Here is a 21,022-nt window from a genome sequence, read left to right as displayed (position 1 = left end):
CTGGTTGAACGCTGTGGAGGACACCACCTCCACCACCGGGAACTTGGAGTGCGAGTCCACTACCACCAATGTGTGTCGCCCATCTGGGAACGATCCGAAGTCCACACACAGCTTGGACCAGGGTTCTAGACACGGGTCTTCCGTGATCACCGGATGTGGTGCCGGCTCACCCCCCGTGATGTTACACGAGTGACAGTTGCGGACAACTTCCTCTACCATAGCATCCATCCGAGGAAACCACACTTTGCTTCGTAGCCTGGCCTTGGAGACGCCTTGATGCCCTTGGTGAGCCAGGCGAACCACCTCTCCTTGGAGACTCCTCGGGATGACGAGCGAGGCCCCTCTCATGACCACTCCCTGTGGCCCCTCGCTGTGCTCACTCTGCGCCTTCCACACCTGTTGCCGGAAAACTCTCTCGTCTTCCGTGAGGGCTTGCACCCCGTCCAGGAAGTTCCGCCAATTGCGGTTCACCAGCGTTTGCTTCACCTTGACGAGGCACTCGTCCAACTCCGTGGCTTTGCCAATGTCCTCCAGCGTAAGTGCCACTGGGCACGCCGCTTGTGACACCATCCGGACGAACTCTTCCGTGCAGCTCGCATCCGACGGATCTGGACCCGATGGGGCTGGGCCCGGGTGTCTTGACAGAAAGTCAGCAGGGTTATTGGCTACGGGTCGGAAGACCACCTCAAAGCGGTAGGCTTGCAGCTGGACTGCCCATCTCTCGATCCGTGGTGGGCCCAGTCGTGCGGTGCCAGCGAAGAGCGGGACAAGAGGCTTGTGGTCGGTGACCACCCGGAAGTCGTGACCATACAGGTAGAGGTGAAAGTGCTGGCAGGCCCACTTGATGGCCAGCGCCTCTCGCTCGATTTGCGCATACCGCATTTCGGTGGCCGTCAGGGCCCTGCTGGCATATGCGGTGGGGACCCACTCCCGCGCTTCCGTCTCCTGCATCAGGACTGCACCCAGCCCGACGGGGCTCGCATCCACCACCACCTCTGTGCGCCTATGTGGTCTGAAATACGCCATGACCTTGTCGTCGATGAGCGCGTCCTTGACCGCCTGGAACGCTAGATCTTCCTTCGCTGCCCAGGTCCAGGGTTGACAGCTCTTTGTGAGGAGTCGGAGCGGCTCCGACAAGGACGCGAGATTAGGGATAAATCGTCCGCAGTATGTTGCCATCCCTAGAAAACTCCTGACCTTGGTGGCGGAGGTGGGCCTCGGGGCTGCTCGGATCGCTTCCGCCTTCTTCGGATCGACTCTCAACCCTTCCCTGGAGAAGACGTAGCCAAAGAACTCGACCGACTCCTGGTAGAAGGAGCACTTGGCCTCGTGCAAGGTCAGGCCACTGTCCGCCAGCCGCTGCAGTGTGTCTCGAAGATGCCGGTGATGCTCTTCCAAAGTCTTCGAGAATACCAGTATATCGTCGCTCAAGTTGATGACTCCCTGGAGTCCGGAGAGAGTTTCCCGTATGGCATTCTGGAACACCTCCACAGCTGACGAGATCCCGAAACTCAGCCGCTTGTACCTCCGTAGGCCAACGTGAGTGGAGAAAGTGGTGATGTTGCGGCTGTCCGGGTGGAGCTCTAGCTGATTGTATCCTGCGTTGAGATCCAGTTTTGTGAACCACTGGGCGCCGTTGAGGTCGGCCACAATATCGTCCATGGTGGGTGTGAGGTGTCTTTCGCGCTTCACTGCCTTGTTCGGGAGGCGCATGTCGACGCACAAGCGGATGGCGCCTGGCTGCTTGGGTTTGGGTGCCACCACGAGGGGGGGACACCCACGGGGTGGGGCCCGACACCTTTTCGATCACCCCCAGGTCCTCCAACTTCTTCAACTCCTCCTCCACTCGTGGTCTCAGGAGGAATGGTATCCTCCTGTGCCGGAGCGCCATGGGCCGGACCGTAGGGTCCACGTGCAGTTTGTACTGTTTCCCGCGCAGGCATCCAAGACCTCGGAACAGCATGGGGAAGTCCTTCAACATCTCCCTGGCGTGCAGGTCATGCACCTGGTTCGCGAAGAACACCAGCGCCAGATCTTCGGCGGTGTGACAGCTCAACAGGGTGCCCCGATTTCCTTCCGCCACGTGGAACGTCGTGGCCAGTTTCCTGCCGTCACTAACGACTTCAACTTCGATCACCCCTCGCAGGGACAGTGGCTTGTCGCTGTCATATGTGAAGATTTGGGCCTTGGAGGGTCGCAGGGGTGGTCGTGGCGACAGTCTTTCGTACTGGCAGCTATCCATGACGTTCACCGACGCCCCAGTGTCGATGAGAGCGCTCACCGGAAACCCGGCCACCGTGATGTCACACATGGGCGGCGGCCTGCGCCTCGTGCCTTCTCTGCCAACGAACGAGACGAAGAACACTTAGTCATCCTCCGCCTCGCCCTCGAATTCCAGCTTGGTGTTGTCTCCTTGGGCGGTGGATTCCTCCAACGTCAGTTGGCGCACGCTCGCCGTTGCACCTCGCGTGCCCCCGGCACCGCTTCGCATTCTTCCGCCTCTACAGACCTTCGCGAAATGGTTCGCCCGTCCACACTTCAGACACGTCTGTTCTCTCGCGATGCACCTTCCGCCTGGAGGGTGGTCTAGGCCGCAGTTACCGCAGGCGTCCCTCTGGGGAGCCCTCGTGGCTCCGCGCGGCTGGGTCGGTCGCCTCTGCAGTACATCCACTCTCTCCTCCTTGACTGCAGGCGCTTTCGGGGCCGCAGCCGGCCGGTTGAGGGCCGCTTCCATCGCGTCCGCGCGTGCATTGGATAGCTCGTGGGACCGGCCTAGAATCAAGATCTCGTCAAGGGAGATGCCTGGCTGCCGTAGGATGAGGCGCCGCAGTGGGACCGACCGGCAGCCCTGGATGAGCTGCGCCCGAATCTCTGCTCTCTGGTCCGGTAGCGTGCACGATAGCGAGAGTTTGCGAAGGCGGGCATAGAAGACGTCGATGGTTTCCGTTTCTTCCTGTCGCGCCTGGCGGAGCTTGAACCACTCAAAGTCGGGGTTAGTCTGAGGGTCAAAATGGCGATTTAGGGCCCTGATGGCACCTGCATAGTCGTTGGCGTTCCCTCTGTCTGGTAGGGTCTCGAAGAGGTCGTACAGCTCCTCGCCACCGTAGCACATGAGGAGAGATCTCTTGACTGTTTCATCCGTTTCTCGCACCCCAACAAAGTAGTGCTCCAACCGTCCGATCCATGAGCGCCATCGCACTGCCGCCGTAGAGGGGTCCGAAAGCTCGCTAAACGGAGGCAACGGGGCAACTGCGCCATGTCCAGGCGCGGCGGGCGCTGGCTGCGCGGCCCGCTGCTGCAGCGGTTGCGGGGTGCCTCCTCCACTGGTGCTGGGGGTGTTCATGCCTGCTGCGCCTCTCTGTTACCCCACTCCTCTCTGGCCGTGGCTGCAGGTCCGCTCACCGGGCGAGACCACTGTCTCTATCCTCCCCCGCTTGGGATGACTGTATCTGCCTGCCTGGCTGGCGCTGCGCGCAGGCGAGACCACTGGCTAGTACCTTCAATGCAGCCTGGTCTGGTGGGCTGAGCTTCACAGGCAGGCACTGCCGAGGACGCCCCTGCAGCTTTCTCAGGGCAGGTGGGGGCCTTGCAAAGCAGACGATCAAAGGCACTCCCCACCCCAGCTACACACAGCCCGGGCTCGCGAGGGTCGATGTCCCCCTCCGGGGCGAGCTTACCGGCAGTGGGCGGGCCGACGATCCTCTCCCAGGGCTCCAGAGCTTCACGAGCGGCCCTGACAGTCAGCGCGAGGGCGCGTGTGACGACACGCGGACTGTCCCGCCTCCGCGGACTGCTCCGAACGCCGACAGCGAGATCGCCGCACTGCAGCAGGTACTTGGGAGGGGCGATGCGCGGGTGGGCTCCGCTCTCGTCGCCAATGTGGAATATGGGGGGGGGGGCAGGCCTTGTATATGGATGCGCCGCAAACAGGATGGACACATCAGCCAGGGTTACTTGTATGGGCCAAAGACCACGAGCGGTCTTGCGCCCGTTTATTTATACCTTCGGGCGTGCCCGCCCTCCGGGTGCGTGGATGCGTGTCCAGCATAGCGGGACGGGCCGGATGGCTCCGTTACCACAGGGTGCACTGGGTCACGTTGTTTTGCACGTAGTAGGAAGCTTTCTCCAGGCTTGATCTTAGTTGTCATAGTTTGTACTGATTTATTTTGTAAACACTGGCATTTTATTAGTTATTAAACCATGGGGAAAAGAAAAGTAACAGACACTCCCGTATCTAATAACAAGCATTGGCATAGCCAATAGGTCTCGCCTTTTGGACCTTATAAGTGTTTAGCCATGCAACAGTTGCATGACTAAATACTTATAAGGTCCCAAAAGCGAGACCTATTGGCTATGCCAAGCGGCCGTACGGCCGCGAAAGTGATCGCGATCAAATATTAAAGTGAAAGTAATCTCAGTCGAGCGCGGCGCGCGCGCCCGCGCACATGCACTGTAGCACTAGGCTGGCCTGGTAGCACTTTTTGGAGCCCTCTCAATAAGTCTCGCCAGTCCAGTGCATGCGCTGGGTCAGGCGAGACCTAAAAAGGGGCCACAAGCAGCAAGACATGCGGACGGAAACTGAACCCTTCACAAGATCAACAAGCTGATTGTGGAAGTTGAGGGAATATTAAATAAAGAAAAAACATCCATCAACTATGAGTAAATTAAACATTTGTAAACGGGAGCCCCCAAATTGAAACAAGCCCCCCACGGCTCTACCCCTGCTAAAGGTAATAGCCCTTTTATGAGTCATCCCTCCTCTGACACTGAAAATATTGGATGTCATTTCTTCCCAGCCAGCAGCTCAGCCCTCCTTCCAACTAGCCAGCGAGGCTTGTCGCACTTCAGAAACCTCTGCCTATAAACATCCTACTGCCCAATTAACTCCTTCAGGGGCAAGCCATAATAATTGTAATTTGACTCCACCAGCTCTTACAAACTCACATGTGCCTGTGAATGAACGCGAAAAGGGATACAGGCTTTGGACACTATGGAAGTAAGGTAAGGATCATAATGGACTATTTGAAAGCTGAGTTCTCCCATAGAAAAGACTTTGTTTACCTTTTGAATAATAAGCTACGGTACCCTGATGAGGTAATCAACCGAGTTAAAATTACCACAAGCCCACCAGAGGACCCTCAGGGCCCCTCTACCCGGGACCTCTTTTTGTCAGCTGGTATCTAAGGCAGATGAACCCAACCATTCACGTGCGCAAGGCAAATCATTACCCCCTATACAGGGAGTTTCAAATACACTCCCAAGAATGACCTAAAGGAGTGTTTAAACTCCTATGGAAATAGTAGAACAAATTGGGCCCTCCTGAGTTATAACTTGCTGATGAATACCTCGGTTTTTGGGACCACTAACTTCAACTATCCTACTAGATAAAAAAGTGGTGACATTGACTGCTACAACATCAACCTGAGGCCGACCCCTAGAGGACCTCCATATACTGCGGAGAAATCACCCAACAACTGCTCCAATCCAAAAGTGCTGACACAGCCCGATAGAGGAGCTGTTATTTGTATGACTAACATGCCCAAGTTGAAAACAGGCCAAAGAGAGGGAAAGGAAGCACTCATCTTTAAAACAATTAATTGAATTCGATGCAACTGTCAGGGCTGTTCTTTAATCCACAAAGACATAATTTCAGTCCATTGCCTTTCTGAGCAATCGAACAATTTTGATTCTATCACGATCATGTCAGATGGCCATGATTTAGTAGATTGGATAATAGCGATGTAAGCGAGGTCCTAGCCACCGACGGGCTCAAACATTCAATTTAAAACAACTTGTAGACTGAATGTCATAATTGTCTCTGGTCCACATCGATCAGGAACGGCAGGATTGGAATCTCATAACCCTACCCTACTCCTGGGCCCTCCTGCTCCTAGTAGAACTTATTCAGAATGATCCAAGTCTGATTTGTCTGCGAAATGGAATGAGGGTGTTGCTCTATCTCCTAGTTATTCACCTATCTAGATGTTGTCAACGTGTGCTACCCCCTAGTTACAAACACTTAATTCTGTAGTAGAGGGGTCAGACTGTTCATTCGATTGTCATGTGTTATATATGACGGAGGATGTCGGAGATACGCAGACGGCATTGATGCCATTGGATGCATCAATGGCATTTGATAGTATTGAATGGCCTTACTTATTTATGGTGCTTCAGAAATTTGGCTTTGGCCCAACCTTCTGTGCATGGGTGCATCTCCTATGCGAACAACCGATGGCCCGGGTTAAAGTGAATGGGACGGTGTCCAGGGTGTTCCCCCTTAAGAGAGGTACCAGACAGGGCTGCCCCTTGTATCCTCTCTTGTTTGCCTTGACCTTGGAATCATTAGCACACTGGATCAGGAGGGACGGGTCTTTTTGGGGCCTGGCTGTGACGGATGACTGGGAGGAGCGTATTTCTCTATACGCTGATGATATCATACTATACATGGCGCGGCCATACCATTCGATAGCACAGGCGCTACATCTTTTTGAACTGCTCGGCAACTACTCCGTATACGCTATCAATTGGGGGAAGTCGGTGATCTTTCCTTTGTCAGGTCCCCCCCACGGGTCCCTACTAGATGTCCAGCCACCGTCGCTACGGATGGCTTTAAATATTTAGGGGTTTACATAACTAGGGATGTGGGGTAATTTTTTCATAAAATCCTTGAACCCCAGTTGGCGCGCCTTGGGCTGATGTCAGTCAGTGGACATCCCTCCCGCTTTCTCTCATGGGCCGAGCAGCACTATTTAAGATGCTCGCCCTGCCGAGGCTGCTGTATATCCTACAAAATACACCGTACCCTGTCCCCCAGGGAGTATTCACGCGTATCTCGCAGGCAGGACGGGCACTGCTCTGGAACAGTGGGACTCCCAGAATAGCTCTCAACAAACTTACTAGGGGGGTATATGATTGGGGCCTGGCACTCCCGGACGTGCGACCGTACTACTGGGCCTCCCAGCTTCAAGTAGTAAATGACTGAGTGTATGCAGATAGCTCCGAACCGGCCTATAGGGTGGACAGACTGGCAATGCCTAAACTGTGAGCACTTGCTCTATGCTCGGAGAGTAGGGAAAGAGTGGCCTGCGCATACTAGGGTGGTGGTCCAGTGCTGGAGGGAGGCGAACAGGTTCCTGGTGTGGACGAACAAATTGACTGGCAGAACCCCCTGTGGCTGGGAGATCAACTGCGAGAGGTGTCACGATTGACTGGCTTTGGGGTGTGGAAATTAATCGGGATAGATTATTTCGGTGATGTTTGGAAGGGTTCTGCTCCCCGCTCTTTTGCCTACCTCAAGAAGGAATACGACCTCCATGAGTCACAACACTACCACTACCTACACCTTATACACGCCATTCGCTCACACACTAGCAAAGACTCTTCCATTCCGAAGTATTCCCCCATGGAGGATAGGCTATTGTTAGATCCCGTATTAGAGAAGCCCACGTCCACCATCTATCGAAAACTCAAACAATTTGCCTGACCCACTGGTGAAACTCAGAGAGACATGGACCCGTGACTTAGGTGCCATTGAAGATGACGACTGGCAAGACAAAAAGATTTGGGGACCATGGCAAAAGTACAGGGAGGGAGGGAGGGGGTTGGAAGAGTAACCATGCAACTGTTCATTCCAACTGTGTACTGCTGTACTATTTTTGCTGATCACCACAATGTTCTCTTTTAGTCTGATTGTTGCTCACTGATCATTGCGACTTGGTACTACGAGCTATGTTAAATAAATAAACCAAATTTAAAAATAAATGGTCCACTATTGCTTTACAGCTTCATTCCCTAACCCTGAAATTTGGCATGCACGCTTGTAATGTCATGAGGCAAATTCATGCCCAAGTGTGGTAGGGAACTTGGGGTGAGTTAACTAACTGTATAAAAATTGACAGAGGAGTACGACAGGGACACGTCCTGGCCCCCACCTAATTTTCTCTCTATATTAATGATGTAATTCGTTTTCCGAAAGATTGTACCCATGATTCCCCTAGACTTAATGGAATCCCCATAACCGTTCTTTGATGACGACACCCTACTGATCTCTCATACCCACCTGGGGCTGCACCAACGAATGTATGTCGATACTTCGCATACCAGTACTTCGCACAATTTTAATGCAATATTTTTACTTAGCATAAACCATTACTTCGCAAGTTTGAACTGCGCATGCATTTAAAGCGCAAATGGTTAAAAATGTACTTTAAATGCTTTTATTCCGCATTCTGTCACTACGCATAGCACTACTACGTTTTTTTCCCTGTAATGGTTTATGCTAATTAAAAAAATCGCACTAAAATCTCACCCTCACACACTACACTGCCCTACACTACTCAAACACCACTACACTACCCTAAACCCTAATACACTACCCCCTACACGACCTCCCCCCTTCCTGGACCCTACACACTAACTCTACACTTCACGACCCCCCGACACTACCCTAACCCTAAAACACTACCCTACACTAAACCAACACCACACCACTACCCTGAACCCTAATTCACCATAAAATCTCAACACTACCCAAACCCTCACACACTACACTACCCTACACTATTCAAACACCACTACACTACCCAAACCCTAATACACTACCCCCTACACGACCTTCCCCCTGCCTGGACCCTACACTCTAACACTACACTTCACCACCCCAAACACTACCCTAAACCCTAACACACTACCCTGCACTACAAAAGCACCACACCACTACCCTAAACCCTAATTCACTACCCCCAGCACATCCCTCCCCCGACACACAGTCCTGTCCCTACTCCCAAACACTACCCTTCTCGACCCCGTCACTACCCTAAACCCAAATTACACTACACAAACACAACCCGTAAACACGACCCTAAAAAATACACTGCCCCACTTACCTCTCTTCCCTTGTGGTCCCTCTCTTCACATTCACTCTTGGATCCACTCTTCTCCTTCTTCAAGCGTCTTAAGAGCAGCATGTCGCTGTTTGGAAATGTAAGCGCCTCCTTTTCCAAACAACGATGTGGATAGTCTGCAAAGTATTTCACTTTGCGAAATAGCGGTAATTGCGTAGTAACAGCATGCTAAGTAAAAGCATGCGTACTAAAAGTTCCTGCAAACTAAAAAATGCGCAGTAATACGTAGAAATGCCCGCGATGTAATGGTAGATTACCTGCACCACCTTTTAGATAAATTCACTGAATTTTGTGACAAAAGGAGGCTAGAGGTGAATAAGTTAAAAACAAAGTATATGATCTTTAATCCTCCAAAATCATTTAGAGGTAGCTTTAGTGTGAAGGGATTCATATTGCAGAAGGCGGAAAGCTCTGATTATCTTGGCATCAGCCTTGATATATCCATGTTCTGGTCCTCGCGGTCCCATAAATCCAGCACTACATTGTTACATGTCGCCTCTGCGGTCTTAAAAAAAATCGTTTAAAAAACGCTCCTAGACCTGTATCGTTGACGATTGAGATATACCGAGCTAAAGTCCAGAGTGCAGCCCTGTACAGAGCTGAAATCTGGGGACATGAGAATGAAGGAGTTGGTTGTTATAGAACACCTTTTTCAGGTTGTTGTTTAGCCTACCCCAAAGTACACCTATAGTCCCGTTAATTTTTTACTGAGGGCTTAAACGATTAAGTAACAAATCAGCATTAAGACCACTCCAGTTTTAGATTAGATTGTGGACAACCCTGAATTGGAAACCTGTAGAAGAGCTCAAATTGAGGTTCTAGGTATGACAAACTCTCATTCCATCAAATGGTTTTCCCACATAAAAACTAGTTTTCAGTTGAAAGACATTATCTCACTATGGAATGATCCTTCTACCATTAATGGAGTAGTAATGAGTAGGATGAGCAGTACCACAGAAATAGCAGATCTGGTAGTCTCTCAGCAATGTTTACCTCTCGTAAGTGCCCCCACCTTTAAACCTTACATGGATGCCATCACCCCTTGCTAAGAAAGAATGTTAAATATTCAGTATAGGATGGGTTCTCTTCAGCTAGGCCAGTTCTTAAGTAAATGGAAGCAGCCACCTGTGGTCCAAGCACTCTGCCTCACTTGTGGGGACACAATAGACTATTTAGATCTACTATTCTTTTGCCCTCCGTATAAAAGAGCAAGACGTATTTGGATCAAACCACTTTGCGTTAACCATGGAATAACGCAATACCAAGTAGATTCTAGGACACTTCTAGGATACTACAGATAAATACCGATCCTCTTATTGTTTATGCTGTGAGTATGTACCTATATGCAATTTGGATGACTAGGAAGGGGCTAGGGTATTCTCTCTAATCAAATCACTCAAAATATTTCTAGATCTACCTTGCATCATACATTGGTTCACCTATTTGATTTTTTTATCAATGTTTTTAAATTTTCTTTTGGAAAACTGACCTAGATAGCTTTTAAGTTATATTGAAATAGCTTTTTTTCAAGCGACTTGCCACTTAGGGTAATACACAAAGGCAGACAGATCTGCAGACTCTGCAGGGGTAGGAATACACACAGGCTGTTGTCTTGTAAGGCACCATTATTTTAAATATTTGTATATTCCTCTATACTTAAAGAATATGATGTTAGAAGTGATCGATGCATTATGTACTTTGCGATTTTATTGACCTATTTAGAGCTTGCTTTAACCAAGGGAGCAATGCAACGTACACAAATCAAGTGTTTAATTGACTCTTTTAGTTTAACATACAATGACGATTTTGTATATGTGTTTATAGATGCTGTATATTGCTAATTGTGCATGTTTTTTGGGGCCTCACAATGAAATCAACACAATCAAAGACTTTGTTATGGGCACCCATTCTAAACCTTTTTAGTCTGAGCAGGCAGGTGGCAAGGTGCCATAGTCTGCCACTTGGCCACTCTGATTGTCTTAAGCAGCATCCTACTCCTGAGAGTAGGGTGATCAATACCAACATCGGCAAGTTGAATCCTAATGCATTTCCAATGACCCCCCCCCCCCCCAAAAAAAAATTTTGTTGAAAAGGACTGGCACTTTTGAGAAACAAATGTTCTCGTGTGGTTTGCCTACTAGGCTGTTATATGCACACCCTCTGAGACATGGACAAACCGGATCTTCTTGACAGTCCTGGAGGAGATGGTAGACATACAGGCAACACCAGGCCAACCGGTCCCTGCATACGTCCCCCCTGTCCTTGCATATGTTCCCCCTGTCCTTTTTGTGGCCATGGATAGGGAGCAGGTAGAAAACGCTGAGGTCACCAGGGGCACCAATCTCCCCTTTCCCCCTACCCTGAGGCATCCGTCTCCAACAGGCTTTAGTTTGCCATTAGTGGCCCACACCCACCCTGTGGGAGACAGATCCAACATTTTCTTTCAGGGTGGCAGTCCATCATGTCCGACAGATGTCTGACAGTTTGTCCAACGGGACTATGCCCTTCTGTTTCTTTCTGACCCATCGCTGCCTCTGCCCACATCAGAGCGGTTTTCAGGGAAGCACATAACCATCTTGCTGCAAGAGGTCGAGCTCTACTATCCAAAAGAGCCATAGAATGGTTTACCTATATTAGATCTTCATTTTCTCAGGGATTTCCTGTGATAGGATAAATAAAAAATGCTCAAACTGGCTTTGGTTATGTCTGCCCTGAATCAGGACGACTAGATGGGAGCCTTGGACCTGCCAGATGGGTACTTTCATGTACAGGTCTTACAGACATTACCACCTGCGGTTCAAAGTTGAACAGGAGCATTTTCAGTTTGCCATGCTGCCCTTTAACCTTATCAGTTCTCTTCTGTTATAAATGGAAGTGATGGCAGTGTTTGCCACCCATTTTCGGAGGTGGGGATACCAGTATTCCCCTTCCTCAACAACTTGCTGTTGAACACAGGCTTGTCACAATCAGTTGTAGACCACATCCAGATGATGGCCAACCTCTTGACATCGTTGAGCTTCTCGAACGATGAGCCAAAGTCACACCTGACTTTGCAGAGAATTCCTTTTATTGGAGCTTACTTGGACATGATGCAGTTCCAGGCCTTTCCTCCGTCATGAGTCCAGCCATTTGGGCTATGATCCCCATGTTTCAGCTTTGGTCCTGGGTCTCGGTGAGAGCAGCTCTGAGGATTTTTGGCCTGTTGGCCTTCTGCTTGTCCATTTCACCAGGTGGCATATGTGGGCTCTGCTGTGTAATCTGAAATCTCAATGAGCCTGACACCAAGAAGACCAGTCTGATGTTATCGAGGTTTGGAGGCGACTGCACAAGATCTGCATTGGTGGCTGCTCAACAGCAACCTGACTAGTGGAGACCCCTCTGCCTTCCGCACTCACTGCTGATGGTGGTGACTGAGGTGCCACTGCTGGGTTAGAGATGGTCATCTGGTAGAGGTGGAAATCAGAGGCCTCTGGCGGAAAACCACCTTATCAGTCCGCTGGAGTTGTGGGCCATTTGAATAGCTATGAAGGTGTTCCTACCATCCATCATAGGGTGTTGGTACAGGTATCTTTATAGACACCACCGCCATGTGGTACTGCAACAAGAAAGGTGGAGTGGGGTCCAGAGTCCTGTGCCAGGAGACTGCACTTTTGGAGGTGGTTGGAACATCAGAACATTTTCCTTAATGTCAACCATGTGGTGAGATCACTAAATGCCAGGGCGGGCAAGCTCATCCAGAGTTAGCTGGCGGATCACGAATGACAGCTGAACCCAAAGTGACACAAGGCATCTTCCGACAACGTGAAAACCCATGGCTAGATCTTTTCGCATCTGCTGAGAATGTGCAGTGTCCAGTCTTTTGCACGGTAGAGTTCCCACAGTGGTACTAGCTAGGAGATGCATTTAGACTAGGGTAGAGCAAGGGGCGCCTGTATGACTTCTCTCCGCTTTCTCTCCTGTTCAACGTTCTGAAGAAATTTAGGAGTGCCCAGGCCAAGTCGTCCTAGAGGCCCCGAATTAGGTCAGGTGAGTGTGGTACTCAGAACGTCTGAACATATGTGTCTGCCCTCTAATCAGGTTACCACTTTGGTAGGATCTTCTGTTTTAGCAGCAGATCAGGGCTCTCCACCTGAACCTGTTCAATCTACATCTCCATATTAAGCAGCCTCAATTGGCCGTGTTTAATTTCCCAACCAGAGCTGTGTATGTCATCTTGGCTGTCCAGCACCCTTACTCTGAAATTCTTTTTGGGACAAACTTGTCCATAGGAAAGACCATTTACAAGCCAAGCTGTCTGATATTTTGTTATTTGTTTTGTCTTTGGCCCAGCAATGCCTTGCGGTGGTAAATTACAAAGGTTATTTATTAACCCTTTTGACTTTCTGTACTTAATTTCGTTCTGACATTTCTCATGTGAACTCCCTTTTAAGTGATGCACAGCTGCCTGATGCGTCTTTTGACAATGAAGACTGTCTTCCTTGTTGCGATTATTTTAGCTTCTTATATGACTGGAGATCCATGCTCTCTGGGTTCAACCTCCGTACACCAACTTTATTCTGGAGAAGCTGGTGCTGAGGATTAGGATGACCTTTTTTGCATAAAATCATAACTCCTTTTCATGTTGGGCAATGCATCACCCAACATTCTTTGCTCCACCTCACCCAGAGAAAGAGGAGATGGAGAAACTCCATTGGCTGGTCCCAAACAGTGGTCTAAGCTTTTACATTGATTGCACCAATGGCCTTTGGGTGGACAATCACCTTTTTGGCTGGTTCTCAGGGGCAAATAAAGGTAAGGTGGTACATAAAAGGACTCTGCCAAGGTGAATAGCCTCGAATGCCTGCCTTAAGTTCTGCTACGCATATGCTAAAAAGCATCCTCTGAAAGGTCTGAGAGCCCATTCCACCATATCTAAGGCTGATACCACTGCATTAGCTTGTGGAGTGTCTGTCTTTAACATTGTGTCAGGCCACGATGTGGGCATAGGTGCATATGTTTATTGAGCCCTACTGCCTTGATAGCCTGGTCCGATTGGTGGGGCATTTCACCACTCGGTACTGTATGACTTTGTGTCTGAGCCCACTCTACAGATCCTCCACAGTAGGAGGTACTGCTTTGGTATCTATTTTGAAGGTGAGAAATAATCAGTGGTTAGAAGTATCCATCAGAAGAAGTTACCACCCTTTCTGATGGATACTCCATTTAACCACAAATTCATTGCTGCCCTCCCACCTCACCGTTATGTGGAATGGCCACTTTTTAACATCTAGAAAGGTTTCAGGTTTTGGCATACAGAGGTGGCGCTTATAAGGGTGCTCCTCTTTGTCATTTCTGGAGAGATAGGGAGCAGATGCGGAGCTGCACACCGCCACGCGTGAATATTTCTGAAAAAGCTGCTGTTTCCAGCCTGGCACCTGGTGAATATTTTAAAGGTGAGGAATTAGCGGTTTGATAGAGTATCCAACAGAAGGAGCGTTACTCGAGTATTAGAACTTTCATAGATTCCCATAGCTTGTATCATTCCCCGTCGTCGGAATGGGAGTCTTGGTAAACATAATAACATAGCAGTAGGTACAAAAGAGAAAGAAAAAGGCCTATGCCTCATTCCCTTTTGTAGCATATCCACCTCTTTTTTGTAAAAGAGACCAAAATAAATCAACAGCCTATTAGATTAGCCTCACCCCACAGAACCCTCCTGAGAGAACCTCAGAGCCTCAGATTTTCTACCGCACGTTGTACTTAGGGAGTCTCCTTTGAGCTCTGCTCACTTCAACTCTAGTTGACTGCTTTTCAACAGTTTTTCTTCAGAACTGTTTGGTGTTTCATTCTGAAATGTTTGACAAGGAGAAGAAAGCCCTTTTCAAGCCTTGTTCCACCTGTAGCAAGAAGAGGATGTATGTGGAGGACAGGCATAAGGACTGCATTTATTGCCTGTACCCGGATTATAAGGCAGCGGACTGCAAGATCTGCCGCACCTTCTCTACGAAGACCCTCCGGGACTGTGAGGATCGCCTTCTCACTTGGCTCCAGAAGGTAAAGTCGAGGAAGGGAACTCTGTCAAGTGACAGTGAGGACTCCTCATCTGGCACCTCATCTCGAAGGTCAGTGAAAAGGGGTAGGGCTTCCCCTTCACCATCCTCAGAACGTCCTGTTAAGGCCTCAAAAAAGACCCCCTGTGAGTCTGAGAGCCAGAGTCCGAGTAAATCTCCTCACCACGGTGCAAAGGAGAGGACAATCTGCAGCTGCAACAGTGGTGGAGTCTGCTAAATCCTTTAAAAAGCCCTCTTCTCTATCTTCTGAGAGGTCCGAGAAAGATTCCAGATCGCCGACGACGCAGCAGAAGACTCCGTCGACGAAGACTTCAAAATCTCAGGTGAAAAAAGTTACACCGTCGACGGACTCGTCGACTGTACCTTCTAGCCACATATCGACGTCAGTGTCGACGGGAGCGTCGACGACGGTTACGGCGACGACAAGAGTGTCGACGAGGGTGTAGGTGGCGACGGTGTCGTCCACGAGAGCAATCACGACGATGTCGACGACGACGGCAGGAGTGTCGATGGTCTCGTCGACGGCAGTGTCGACGACGCCCATCTCTTCGTCGACAATTCAACCGTCGACGGTGGATCTTCCGTCGACGACCTCGTCGACGATGGTTTCTCTTACAACCCCATCGCCGACTGTACCGTCGACGACATCTTCGTCGACAGTGAGGATTACAATATCCTTAAGGAGAATAACGCCTGATATGAAGTCACCAATGAGGGTTACCCCCTTGCCTCCCGCACTGTTGCTTGAGGAAGAAGAGGACTCTGACGGGGATGATCAGGATTCTTGTGGCTATGCCCATAGTCCCTCACAATTGTTGGTAAAATGTCAGGACACTGATTCTGAGGGCGAATACACTCATGGGTACTCATACCAACAATCCTATTGTCAAGAAAGCGCAGGCCAGGAGATGGTTTCAGTCCCTTCTTCCCTCCTGGCAGATCTCCAGGGCATGTTGCAAGATTATAGGAAGAGGTTTTGTCAAGCTCCTCCTCCTCCATCTTCGACTTTCTCTGCAGTACATGCTGTGCCTACACCGTAGGCTTCTGCAGTGTTTTCTCCGGGAGAACCATCCCAGATGGTTTCACAGCCGCAGGTATCCAGCCCAGGTATACCTCCAGTGGTCCAGGATGTTCAGGATGATTCCTCAGACGAGGATCAGGACGATGGCAACAGGTCTAACCAGTGTGTTGAGTGGGAGCCCGGATCCAGCTTCACCTACTCCGGATCCAGTGGATTCTCCCCCGGCAAACATTGGGGGATTTCACAAACTGATGGAAAGAGCCTCCAGTAGATTCAAACTTCCTATGCCTTCAGTTCAAACGGAATGCTTCCTTTATGATTTTAAGGAGCCCTACAGGAAAGTGGTCCGTTCCATTCCCATTGTCGGCCATGTCTGGGACGAGGGTTTGAAGGCAATGAAGAACCCGGCTACTGTTATTCCAGTTTTGCCACGCCTAGAGAAGAAGTACAAGGCGCCTGAGTATAGTCCAGTATCCTTGATAGGTCAACCGAAGCCGGATTCGGTAATATCCCTGGCGGCGCAAAGAAAGTCACGCAATCCTTCTGCACCACTGACAACTTCTCCCGATAAAGAAGGCAGGCGCCTTGATAATGCGGGGAAAAGGCTTTCCTCTATGGCGAGTCTTTTGGTACGGGCAGCGACTGCGTTGGTGATCCTTGGTAGGTACAATCGCCAAATGTGGTACGACCTCTCACCATATTTGCACCAGCTCCCACAGGAGTCCAAGGCAGAGGCCAAGAAGATTCTACAGGAGGGGGAGGCTACATCCGCGGAAGTGATCGACTGCGCCACGGATATCGCCACAACAGCTTTCCGTTCACTGGCAGGCGCAGCTGTTCTTCGTCGCCAGGGCTTGCTCCGGGCGACATGGTTCTGACCGGAGGTTCAGAACAAAATCCTAGACCTCCTGTTTGATGGTGAGGCATTATTTGGGAAACATATCGACGATGCCCTCCAGGACATTAAAAAAGATACAGAGAGGGCAAGATCTCTAGGAAATCTTAAAATATCGGAACGTTCCTTTCCGTGGGGCCAGGGGGAAGAGTACCACATCCTACAGAGGCTCGTACCAACAACGGTACTCTTCAACGTGTCAGTCGTATCGACCAACGTACCAACAAAGACAAGGCCAGACCTCGTCTTTCTCTAGGTCCAGCACTAGAGGAAAACCGAATCGCCAGGGACGTGACACCTCCAAGAGACAATAGCGGCGTTCTGGCTCTGCCTACTGTACCCACCTCCCCGTTAACACCTGTGGGGGAGGCAGGGTGCCTCAATACCTCCACAACTGGAAACTGATAACATCAGACCATTGGGTGCTCAACATCATTCGAGATGGCCATACGCTGGAGTTTCCTCATATGCCACCTTCCAAGCCCCCTGTCGCTATGCCTTCAAAACATCTGGTTCTCTTACGGCTCGAAGTTCATCAGATGCTCCTCAAGGGAGCAGTGGAGCCGGTTCCCCTGTCTCAGAGGGGGGACAGTTTCTACTCCAGGTTTTTCCTGGTCAAGAAGACGCTGGAGAAATGGCGCCCCATTTTAGATCTCGGGGAGCTAAACCCCTATCTCATCAGTCAATCCTTTCGGATGGTCTCTCTCCAGGATATCTTACGTCTCCTCAACCCGGGAGATTTCATGGCCACTCTCGATCTCGAGGATGTGTATTTTCACATACCCATTCATCTAGCCCACAGGAGGTTTCTACGATTCACAGTAGCCAAGAGCCACTTCAATTCAAAGTTTTACCCTTTGGTCTTCGCTCTGCCCCGAGGATCTTTACCAAGGTGCTGGCACCGGTGGCAGCTTTCCTCAGGAAACAGCATTTTCAAATCTTCCCGTACCTGGACGACTGGTTGCTGAAGGCTCAGTCCAGGCGGACAGCGGAGGAAACAGTCGAGGCATGTACGACTCTGTTCAGCAATCTGGGTCTGACTCTCAACAGGGAGAAGTCGTCTTTTTGTCCGTCCAATAGAGCACGATTCCTAGGGTCTATCTTGAACACGTCTCTCAACAAGGCTTCTCCTTCCCTCGAAAGGCAAGAGAAACTAAGGTCCTTGGCTCATCTGTTGAGAAAAAGAAAGTGTCTTTCAGTACGCCGTTACAAATCCCTTCTAGGAGTGATCTCTTCATGCATCCCTCTGATACCCCACTGCAGATTGCGGATGCGCTCTCTACAGGAGCAACTAGACATGCAATGGCAACAAGTTCACAGCTCTTTCGACGACAAGGTGGTGATTACTGCGGCAATGAAAGAAGCAGCCTTGTGGTGGACACAGGAGGAGAATTTATCCCAAGGTCTATCCTTCGTAAGCAATCCGGCTCCTCAAGTTGTAACAACAGATGCTTCGCTGGAAGGCTGGGGTGTGGTGCTTCAAAACTTAGATGTAAGCGGGCATTGGTTGCCCCGGCACCGTCCTCTTCACATCAACCTCCTGGAGCTCAGAGCGATTCGTCTGGCTCTACAAGCATTTCTTCCACGTTTGTAGGGTTCGGCGGTTCTCGTCCACACGGACAACACAACGGCCATGCACTACAGCAACAAGGAAGGGGGTACCAGATCTCTTCCGTTGTCGCAGGAGGCCCAAAAAATTTGGGAGTGGGCGATCCTACACGGAATATCGCTCATGGCAGCTACCAGGAGTGCTAAACGAAAAGGCACACCGGCTCAGCAGGCTTTCGTCAGTCAGCCACGAGTGGGAAGTGAATCAGATGGTCTTGGACAACATTTTTCAATGGTGGGGCAGACCCTCAATAGATCTCTTTGCTACCCCGGTCAACAGAAAATGCCAGTATTACGCAAGAAAAGTACACCATCGCGGATCACTGGGGAATGCGCTTTCGATAGCTTGGTCAAGAGCATTTGTGTACGCCTTCCCCCCCCATTCCGTTAATACCGAGGATACTCAGGAAGATCAAAACGGAGCCATGCAAGATGATCCTAATAGCCCCATCTTGTCCGAGGCAGTTTTGGTTCACGGAGCTTCACCTCCTTTCTATGGTCCCTCCACATCCTCTACGGGCGATCCCGGATCTTCTCACGATGTCCCAGGGCCAGATCTGGCATCCAGATCCTCGTTCCTTACACCTCTCAGCATGGCTCCTGAGCAGCGAGAATTCCTAGAGCTTCATCTCTCGGACGAGATAAGAGATGTTCTCTCTCGGGCTAGAGCTCCTTCCACTAACAAGACTTACTGTCTAAAATGGAAACTATTTTGCATCTGGTGCCAACAGCAAGGTGTGGACCCTTTCTTGTCTCAGCCTCATCAAGTTCTTCCTTATTTCCTGTCCTTGGCTAAGGCAGGTCTGGTTCATTCGTCCATAAAGGTTCATTTGGCTGCAGTTTCTCGCTACAGACGCACTGCATCTGGGCCTTCTTTCTGGTCCTTTAGAATTGTCAAACAATTTCTCAAAGGCCTATTTCGAGTCTTTCCTCCAGTGAGGCCTCCGCCTCCCACATGGCATTTGAACTTGGTTCTCACCCAGCTGATGAAGCCTCCCTTTGAACCGGTTCATCGAGCAGAAATTCCTCTCATGGAAATTAGCGCTCCTACTTGCTCTCACTTCGGCGAGGCGTATTGGAGAATTACAAGCTCTCACAATCCAGAAACCTTTCCTCCAATTCAAAAGGAATACAGTGATTCTAAGGACTAATCCAAAGTTCGTACCAAAGTTGCCTTCGGATTTTCATTTAAATGAGCCGGTAATTCCCAAGGCTTTCTTTCCTCAGCCATCTACACCGGCAGAAAGGGCACTTAATTCGCTGGATGTGCAGCGGTGCTTGAAATTTTATCTGGACCGTACTAAAGAATTTCGGAAATCTTCTCAATTGTTCATTGCATTCAGTGCTCCCCGCAAAGGCTTACCCCTGTCCAAGCAGGGTATTGCTCGATGGATCTCCAGTGCTATACAGTTCTGTCATTCTGCAGCGGACAAGCCTCTAGAGGGCAAAATTAGAGCACACTCGACAAGGTCCATGGCTTCCTCTACGGCTTTCTTTGCGGGGGTCGGGATTAAAGACATCTGCAGGGCTGCAACTTGGAGCAGCACGCACACCTTCACAAGACATTACTGCCTGGAGACCTTGGCACAAGAAGACACGGCTGTAGGCCTGGCAGTCCTGAGAAACCTCTTCCATTGAGTGGTGAGCTTTCCTTTCTTATTGTTATTTGCACATTTTGCTATGTGTTCTTTGTGATTGCATTGTTTTATGTTTTCCTTAAAAAAAAATTTTTAAAAAAGAGGAAACGGAGAATGGAGAATGAGATGTCGCTAAGGGAGCAAAATGTGCTTCTACTGCTAGCTACTCTGATACAAGCTATGGGAATCTATGAAATTTCCAGTACTGGAGTAAGAAAACAAGTTACTTACTTTGGTTCTCCAGTATTGGTAACTTTCATAGATTCCAATGCGCCCACCCTCCTCCCCTGGGAAAGCTCAGCCCTCTGCAGGTTTGGTAGTACTGTTACACAACGGCTACGAAAATCTGAGGTTCTCTCAGGAGGGTTCTGTGGGGTGAGGCTCATCTGATTGGCTGTTGCTTTATTTTGGTCTCTTTTACAAAAAGAGGTGGATATGCTACAAAATGGTATGAGGCCTAGGCCTTTTTCTTTTGTACCTACTGCTATTTTATTTTGTTTACCGAGACTCCCATTGCGACGACGGGGAATGATACAAGCTATGGGAATCTATGAAAGTTACCAATACTGGAGAACCAAAGTTACAGGTAAGTAACTTGTTTTCTTACCAGGAATACAATCTTTACAATGCAGATGTTACTATGCTGGTAGGTACCATGTGTGCCCTTTCTGTGGTACTTTACAATGCAATACTTCACCTTGCATGAAAGGGTGCTTTTAAGAGAATTAAGAGAAAGTACAGGGTGTAAGGAGTTTCAAGGGTTCTGGGATGGGTAAAGGTACATGGTCTTAAAGGTTTTGAGGGTTCAGGGATGGGCAGGGATACTAAATGGTTTTTAGCATTCAGGAATGCGTAAGGGGTAGGAAGGGTTTGTAGATTACATGAATGGGTAAGGATATGGGCTTGTA

General features: G+C 49.7%; 1 protein-coding gene across 2 annotated transcripts in view; it reads left to right on the top strand.

Annotated features, from left to right (window-relative positions):
- Positions 1-21,022, top strand: part of CCDC77 (coiled-coil domain containing 77) — a 269,618-nt gene that overhangs the window by 132,729 nt on the left and 115,867 nt on the right. The window lies entirely within an intron of this gene.

The sequence above is a fragment of the Triturus cristatus genome, chromosome 4_1 (assembly GCF_964204655.1).
Source record: "Triturus cristatus chromosome 4_1, aTriCri1.1, whole genome shotgun sequence".
In the NCBI taxonomy this organism is placed as follows: Eukaryota; Metazoa; Chordata; class Amphibia; order Caudata; family Salamandridae; genus Triturus; species Triturus cristatus.
Note: the sequence above shows the minus strand (reverse complement) of the source record. Positions and strands in the feature narration are given on the sequence as shown.